At 38.1% G+C, this 9,175-nt stretch overlaps 1 pseudogene; it reads left to right on the forward strand.

Annotated features, from left to right (window-relative positions):
* Positions 1-3,923: 3,923 nt before the first annotated feature.
* Positions 3,924-7,617, forward strand: LOC112409258 (elongin-B pseudogene; annotated as a pseudogene).
* Positions 7,618-9,175: the final 1,558 nt, after the last annotated feature.

Here is a 9,175-nt window from a genome sequence, read left to right on the forward strand (position 1 = left end):
CTGTCACAGGCCCCTGCTCTCGGGAGAAGGCTTCACTGGCTCTACAGGACTGCAGTCAGTGTTCTATCTGAATTGAATGCCAGCCAGCATTTGATATTTGTAGGTTTGATAGACTTCAGTGTAGCTTGTTAGTATGACAATAGTGAGAGAATTTTGATAATATTGCTCTTGTCACTTACGTTTGTGGTCAGGTCTGTTTGTATGGCACCCGTGGGTATACTGAAAATAAGCAAACAACATTCAGGACTTAGATCTTACAGGATCCATCATTGTTTCATTTCATTTCAATTTTCTTTTGATTATTGGTTTTATAGATAAAAGGTGACCATAGGGAAAAAAATAAATTTGTTGCAATTTTATCCCCTAAGCATTAAAATCTACTGTGATGGCAATTAGATTTGCATATGTGGTCCCGAAATGAAAGTTGCTTTTTGTTTTATTCCAGATAATTGCAGCTTGGGGATAGGTTTTAATTGGACCAGCCAATTTGGACACCTGAGATTTAATTTCTCATTCTATGACCTCCTATGTTTTTGGCTGATTTCCGTGTCTGAAAACATTCATTTGAAAAACAAAAATACAAATCTTGGGTATTGTATCCTAACCTGGAGGGAGCATCCATTTGTGTAGCAAACACTAAAAATAGTCGTTAACCTCTAAAGCATACTGACACTAGGTCGTTATTCATTTGATAGAAGAATCTGTGATCAGTTTTCTCCTGGTTCAAGTGAGAACATCAACACGTGTTCCCTCTGCTCCCAAGTAAACCACTCAGCTGCTACTGCAGCTGTGCTTCCAGACTGCAAAGATTATTCTTAATTCAGGAACCATTACATGGGAAAACAAACAGTAGTTGTGGGAGAGGACATCATCCCCACACACAAGCATAGCGTTCCTATGTGGGTTTTTAAAAACCTAAGTTCCATTTTTTTACCCTAGAACAAAGAGGAAACAGGTTAAATGTTTTTGCAGAATTTTGTTGGAGTCTCCATGAAAAAAATGTCGCTTTTCTTACAAATTTCTGATGTAGACAAAACACATAGTCTGGAGGAGGCCTACTTTTGCAGGTGTCTCCTTTAAGGCATCATGATTGCCATGGAAGAAACAGTATTTTCCTTTAATAGTAAACTGCAAGAAGCATTTTATTTTTTATCAGTTTTGCAAAAAATTTTAAAAAGCCAAGTTTTAAGCTTATATTCTTACCAAAAAATCAAGCTTCCCTTTGTTCAATCTATCTACACAATGGAACAAATAAAACAATTCAATGACAAACACCAGAACCTAGCATGTGCAGCTACTAGAAGTGCTGTTTATAACTGTAGAAATTGCTGTAGAGACTAATTGTTATTCAACGTTTGTGACCTATTATTCAGGACTTAATTTTACTATACTACATGCAAATCACTATGCAAGCTTAGATTTGTTTCAAATGAAGTGTCTATGCTCTGATGTTAATAATTAAATCAATCATCAAATCAAAAAAATACCTTTTCTCCAATTTGCCTGAATAGTTCAGAAGAAAGTATTTATATTACTCTAATTAGCTATATAATTGCCTCAACTTTCTCTTTCGAGGTATAGACACAGTCAGAGGGAAATAGGTTTTGAAAAGTCTCCTGATAATTTCTTCAATATAACAGAGTCACAAACACTTAAAAAGCCAATCTCCTCTTCCTCATGTTACTTCAAAATAACTTTGAAGTGACCATTCTGAACTTTATCAGTGTTAGCAATTTATTTACAGATTTAAAGGGGGAAACCTTACAGAAAAAAATATGGACCATGCTACTTATGTGACCCTCCATGTACAGGGATAGTATTGAAATATTCTGGTAAATCTATTTTAGATACTTTAAGTGAATTGCCATTGATCCAAGGATTAAATCCTGTGAATAGTACATTATATCATTGAAACTGGTTTGTCAGTTTGATTTTTGTGCTTTGGGGATAGTTACTGTTTCAGCTATTAACCCGTTAAATTCTATACACCATTTTCTAAAACTGAATAATGCACATATCAGTTTGCAAGTAACTTAAATCTCATATTATTTTTTGCCACCTTTATAACATAAGTGGGATGTCCAAAGCTATAATGAGACAAACCAGGTTTGCTTTAAATAGCTTTGTTCTTATAAACCTGCAGTTATATGTAGTATTTAGTTATACTGAATATTCCAGTTACTATAGTGTGAAAACCTTACAAAATATGTGCAAATATTCCTTCAGTTTTAATACCTCAAACTGTTTTTTGCATTTCAGGGGTAAGATCTGATGACATGTAAAAGATGATTGTTCATTGTTCAATAAAATAATTGTAAGTGATATCTTTAAAACTGATTTTTTAAAAATTTATTTTGTTTTTAAGATATATCTCCATCCTACTCTCACCATTCTATTCCTACTTTCACAAACATTAAGAAAGGTTAAACTTAAAATAAGCTGCCTAATGCAGGGAAGGGCAGTAGCTCTAGGCTAGATGAAGCCTGCCCTCTCCACATTGAACTTCCGCAGCCCTGTGTTGGGAGCATATTCATGAGACCAGCTGAGGGTAAAGAAGTACTTTACCTTGTGTCTGAGCTCTGACTAAAACTGAGCCTATGATTTTTAAAACTTTGAGGGGAAAGTAAAAACTGGAAAGACAGGAGCTCAGCTTCTGCCCAGAGTTGCATAGTCTCTCATGACAGTTCCGTCAGGGTCTGACTGCCACCCCTTGTTTTGGAATACGACAAAGAGTTGAGGAGAAATCCTTTTCCTCGCTCAGGGAGAATCCAATCTTACAGAACTGAGTACTAGTCTGGGTCCTCAGGTATTGGCACTTAGCTTTGGGAGCATCACAGACATGATGGTTCATGAAGGGGCATTGTTAGCTGTGGAAAATGTAAGGCAGTGAACTTCTAGAAGTGAGAAAAGAGCAGGAGAAGAAGTATATGGGAGACACTTGTGAACACACACAAGGTGTAGTTTGAAGGATTCTCAGAGCACTTGGCAGGAGAGAACTGTAACAGGATGGAGAGCCTTCTGTCAAGATGATAGAGGCTATTAGGCTAGCACACATTTGCTTTCATTTTATATTTATAAGGAAAACAGGAAGCTGACCATAGATCAATTGCTTTTGAAAATGAAGTTCCTCAATTATTTACGAGTTGGGGAGACATCTAATACAAAACAATCCAAATTTGTAATTTAGAAAAGTATATACTTGGGTAGTAAACAAAATAAGTACCAGGATTGGCTGGTGTATTAGGGTTCCCCAGAGAAAAAGAACTAATAGGATGTATGCATATAAAGAGATTTATTTTAAGGAATTAGCTTTCAGTATTATGGAGGCTGACAAGTCCCAAGATCTGCAGTGGGCAAGCTGGAGACACAGGAGAGCTGGTGATGTGTTTCCAGACTGAAAGCCAGCAGGCGCAAGCCCCAGTAGAGCTCTTATTTCAGTTCTAGTCCAAAGGAAGGACTAAACCAGTGTCCCGGTTGGAAAGGCAGTCAGGCAGGAGGAATTTCTTGTAGTCATGGGAGAGTTAGACTTCTTGTTCTATTCTGATTTTCAACTGAATAAATAGGGTCCACTCACATTAGAGAGGGCAGTCTGCTTTACTCATGTATTCAAATGTTAGGTCTCATCCAGAAACATCCTACAGACACACCCAGAATAATGTTTGACCAAATGTCTGGGCAACCCGTGGCCCAGTCAAGTTGACACAAAATGAACCATCACAGCTGGTAAACTTGCAAACACACCATTATTATGTGTCACACTACTAAAATATAAAACGTCCTAATGAACCCAGCCATATTAAGGGAATGAATAAATAAAAATATTACAAAATTTGATAATCTCCTCTTGAAATTACTTTGAAATATTTAATGTCTGGAGGTAAGGGCTTGTGAGCAGAGGGTCCTCTTTCATATTAGCTAAAAATATGGATCAAACAGAGAAAAGACAGGGCTATGAGTGGGTGGGAAGTGATGTGCTTGGAAATTATGCTGAATTATCTCTCCTTATCATGAGAAACAGGGCAGAAGGAGGCCTGGCATCAAAGTACTGATTGGACCTACATCCTGCAGGGTTGGTATTGAGGGGGCGGGTGGCCAAGGAGTGGAGTGAGTGATGTCATCAGCAATGACAACAGGCCAGAAGCAGTTAAAAGCATAAAACAGCAAAGCAGAGATAATAGGGGGCAAATGCAACAAGGAAAGTGTTGAACCCTGGGAGGAGAGGCAGCTTCTCAGAGGACATAAGTTCATTGGTAGAAGACAAAAACAAATCTCTGGTAGCTGTTACCCATGTTTCTCATGATGGTGACTTGTCTCCTCCAGAAACTCAAAGGAAGTGGAAACTGGATAAATATAAGTTATACTTTCATGTTTGTGAGAATATCTTGCCTGATCTTTACAAATTTGAATAATATAGGAGAACTAAAATTGCCTTGATTAATACCACTTTTTGCTGAGATAGCAAGGAGAGAATTGGTTTGGGTACTAGACACAATATTTGGAAATCTCTGTTCAATAAACTTCATTTAAAAAATGCTTTGTATTCTTGGCGAAGTGAAATTGAGAACTCAGATTGTTATCTGCATAGTTCAAACCTCCAATTCCCTTTTACCTCAAGTATCTGGATATTTTTTGTTTTACTTAAATTGCCAACATAATTATCTCAATTTTCCCTTTCATTTTCTGTGTTGAAAAGAGAAGTTATATCATTATATGGAGGTTTAGTCAAAGGGAACTTGGATCAAATGTTGAGGTTAGTTTTCATCAGGAGCATAGCTGTGTTAGCAATGCCCTAAGCACAATCTATTACTGAATAATCCTGCTCATTTGGCTAATCAACTAACACTGGAAGATCCTGGGAGAGTTTTGGTTTGACAATTTCACGCAACTCTGACTCAAAGTTATACAGGTCGTGAAGCCATTTCTCCCTTTGCGTGTAGTTTTCTAACTTTAGAAATTATTTACCACTTGGGAATTGGAACTGATTTTATTTTAAAAGCTATTGTTTTGCTAACATATATTTTGTTGTTCATAAAATGAGATGGCAGAATGCCCACTGAGAGAGAACTGAACCCAGTGATTTCTCTTAAATTCTATAAAGATAAATCACAATTAGTTTTTGCATCACCCTCACTCTCAAAACGCAATATGGAACACAGGTGATTCACTATCTCATTAAAAGATTTATCAAAACTTTAATGCTTTCTTTCCAGTTTGTCAATGGATCCATAATGAGAATTTCTCTTATTTCACACTTCACCATCCCTGGTCTGTAGCCCTTGTCTTGTGGTCCAAAATGGAGAAAGGTCCAAAAATAGAGGCAAAGGACATACACACATCGTCAATAGTTTAAGGAAATTTCCTGGAAGCTGCCACAGGAAACTTTCTCTCATTATTTAACTTGCCAGACTTAGTCACTACCAGCACAGGTGTCTCAGAAATGTACTGTGGGTGTCCATGTGCCCAGCTATCATCAGAGGATCTGACTTAAACCTATGTTACTCAAGTCATGTCATCATTTACTCACAGCTTTAAAACATGAGATACATTGATTTATGTACAAGGATGTTTATCACTATTATTTTTAATAAAAAATATTAGATGCCACTTAAATGTTTCCAAATACAGAATTCTTAGATGTATTATGGTCCTTTGCTGTGCTATAATGATATGTAAACACTAAAATCAGTTATAAAAAGACTTTACCCAAATGGAAAATGCTTATGCTATAACATGAAAAGAAAAAAGCAGAATACAGAACTGTATACATAATATGAGCTCACACAGAAAAAAGACACGAAGGAAACTGATAGAAAAGTTAACTATGGTCAGTTAGGAAAAATAATTGGTTTTGATATTAATCTTCTTATACTACTAATCTCTAGAATGTTTTCCTTTTTCTTTTCCTTTTTTTTTTTTTTTTTTGAGAAAGTATCCAGATAATTTAAATGAGAAAGTAATTTTAGTGGTCTGGTAATTTGGAAGTTGAGGAAAGTGTTTTGTCTATATTATTGACATAATTGCATCAATTCTCAACTTTACATCATCTACTGAAAAAAAAATTCTTTGCACTTAATCTAATGAGCATGTAGGAAGAAATCAAAAATCTAAATCTTTCTGAGAGACAGTGGAATGCAACTGCTTTATTTATTCCAAAGCAATTCTAACATTTTATTCAACATGCAAATGGTGTGCAATGCACTTAAGATTATACAATGGCAGACACTAAGCAGATTTGGGGAATTCTGGATTCTATTGACAGAAATGAATGAGCTATCTGACTCACTGTTTTTCATTTGTGCATTTGTTTTTCCCATATCACTAGCATTCGTTATGGTCATACAGCCAGGCTCACATTAAACCGAGTTTATGCTCTGGGAAATGCTGAAAAGCATTATCATCTTCATTATTGTCATCAGTGAAAATTATGTTCGTCCATGCTCTCTGGAGTTGATGGCTGGGGTGTTTGAAAACAACATCCAGGCATTTTCCCTCTCACCCTGAGGAAAAAAATACATACCAGTTTTTTTTTTTTTTTTTTTTTTTTTTTACTAATAATCTGTTTTTCCTTTGCCCTTTAGCGTTGACAAAAGCTGCATGTAATGAATGCTATTTGTACATAGTAAGTATAATGTCACTGCCTGGCATATGAAACAGATACAGAAATTCTCCAGATTAGCCCCCTTAGTTGAACACTACTCATATTTTGAAGTAAACAAATAACCATTTCCTGTGCATTTTCGTCTCACCCCATCACCTCATCAGAACAGTGATAATTGCTTTGGAGACTCTTGGCATTCCCTCCATGCCCTACTCAGTATCCCCTGGAAAGGGTGGCCAGGACTCCATTGTAAGTACAGCTATAAGGTCCGAATTCCTGCAGGTTTGAGGAGAAAGGTTGTAGCAGCTTTCCCGCGCTAATTTATGAACTCTTTTCAGTTAAATTTTTTCCTCAAAGAGGGATCTTTCCTCAAAATGGCAACCAGTGTAAGTAACTTTGTACATACCCAGAGGGTTTGAAATAATGCCTTGAAGACTGTGTGGTTTTTCCTAAATTGTCAGCTGTAGAGTTCAAAGGGATCACATTTTGCCTCAGTTTAAAACCAACACTTTTCTTTCTTTAAATGGGATTAAGAGAATCACGGAGCCCTGGGGGCGCGGGGTGGGGCCGCCCTGGCGCGGGTCATGCTGGGTCCAGCGCCCGGGTTGCTGGGAAGGGGGCGGAACACGGCTGCTCTGGAGCGTCTAGAGGGAGAAGTAGCCGCTGCGATGGCTGCGTTCCTGGCAAGACCGTCATATTCACGGACACCAAGGAGTCAAGCACCGTGTTCGAGCTGAAGCGCATCGTCGAGGACATCCTCAGGCGGCCGCTGGACTAGCAGCGAGCGGCTGTACAAGGACGACAAGCTTCCGGACGACGGTAAGACATTGAATGGCGAGTGTGGCTTCACCAGCCAGACATCAGGGCCTCAGGCCCCAGCTACTGTGGGACTAGCCTTCTGAGCAGATGAAGCATTTGAGGCCCTACGCGTCGAGCCCTTCTCCAGCCCACCCGAGCTGCCGCATGTGATGAAGCCGCAGGACTCAGGAAGCAGCCGCAATGAACAAGATGTGCAGTGAGAGACCCTCCCCCCACTGCCCCTCCCCCCCTTAAAAGATATTTGGGTGTCCAAAAAAGAAAAAAAAAGAGAGGTTATTCTCTTAATCCCATCTGAAGAAAGAAAAATGTGTTATCTTTCGCTCTTCAGTTTAAATGACTTCCCCCAATATCTGAACTCTGTGCTAACTCTAAATGGAAGCCAAGAAGCAAAGAATAATGTGCTGTTTTAAATGTAAATGGAAGGTAAGATGTTGAGGCTAAATTTTAAAACCACACCAAGATATATGCATTCTCCTCTCACATTTAAACAATGCTCACATTAAATAATTGTTCCAAAGGAGCTGTCAAATGAAACAGTTACAGCTTTCCCTAACTGAGCTCTGACAACGAGAAGTCTAAGGCTCACAGTGAAGTTATGAAAATAATTTTTTTAAAAACTCATTTGTAAAACATGAGCAAAACCTTATTTCTATCTGATATTGGCAGAAAAATGAACAAGTTCTATAGTATTGATTAGGTGAAGCTTTCTAGATTATATTGATTATGCAGGGCTAGCCCGGGGAATCTAAACCATGTAGGATGAAATTGAGTTTTGAGGACCTGTGCATAAATTGCAAAGGTATAGGCATTATTGTTTTTAACTTTTATCTTAGATATCATCTTTATTTGTGCTTTCTATGCTCTGGGAAAATGTGGAACTGACTCTGAAATGCAGAAGTTCTGCAAATCAGTACATAGAGCTTCCTGGGGGCCTTGAAGTCAAGGAATTGAGCACATTGTTTGTAAAACAGATTGCTTATTCCTGAGAGCTGATATCTTATGGCCGGCATTGGTTTGGAGTAAAGAGAAATAAATTGGAAACTTACAATAACTCTAGAACCTTAGTCCTAGTTGTATGATCCCCTGACCCTCACCATCAGTCTTACCCAGTAACTTGTTAGAAATGCAGTTTCTCAGAACCCAGTCCAGATCTACTCAATCAGAAACTCTGGGGGTGGCGCCCCCTATTTTCTGTTTAGCAAGCCCTCCAGTTGATTCTGCTGCATGCTAAAGTTTGAGAACCACTGCTCTGGAATAAGACTGAAGGCAATTCCAGAAAGCTGAAAAGAGATCACCACAGATATATGGAAGTATCTGTATATCCCCAAACAGAAAGAAGGAGCCATACTACCTAGTGTCTAGAGCTGGAAATACACCTCTATTATGAAATCCTCTATTATGTATAGCACTTTGACCCAAATGGTTACACTTATCCATCATTTATGATCACCAGGGATGATTCAGCTGACCTGGCTGGGCAGTGGTGTACTTTCTCCCTCATTTCTCCTTGTTTACTATCTATGTTTAGTATTTTATATGCTTAGTGAAGGGATGAACATTCCAGATCGAGAAAGATGGTTCTTTGGTCAAAGACATGAACATCCCTGAATTCCTCTGTACCATATTCCTTAAGGACAGAGAATGCTCCAGGACATGGAAGATTTCTGTGGTCTAGATTGTGTAGATTTGGTCTCTAGAAATATTCTATATAGAAGAAAACCCTGTGCTTTGGAATCAAAAAGACTTGATTTGAATCAG

The sequence above is a fragment of the Neophocaena asiaeorientalis genome, unplaced genomic scaffold (genome assembly GCF_003031525.2).
Source record: "Neophocaena asiaeorientalis asiaeorientalis breed wild unplaced genomic scaffold, Neophocaena_asiaeorientalis_V1.1 scaffold197, whole genome shotgun sequence".
NCBI lineage: Eukaryota > Metazoa > Chordata > Mammalia > Artiodactyla > Phocoenidae > Neophocaena > Neophocaena asiaeorientalis.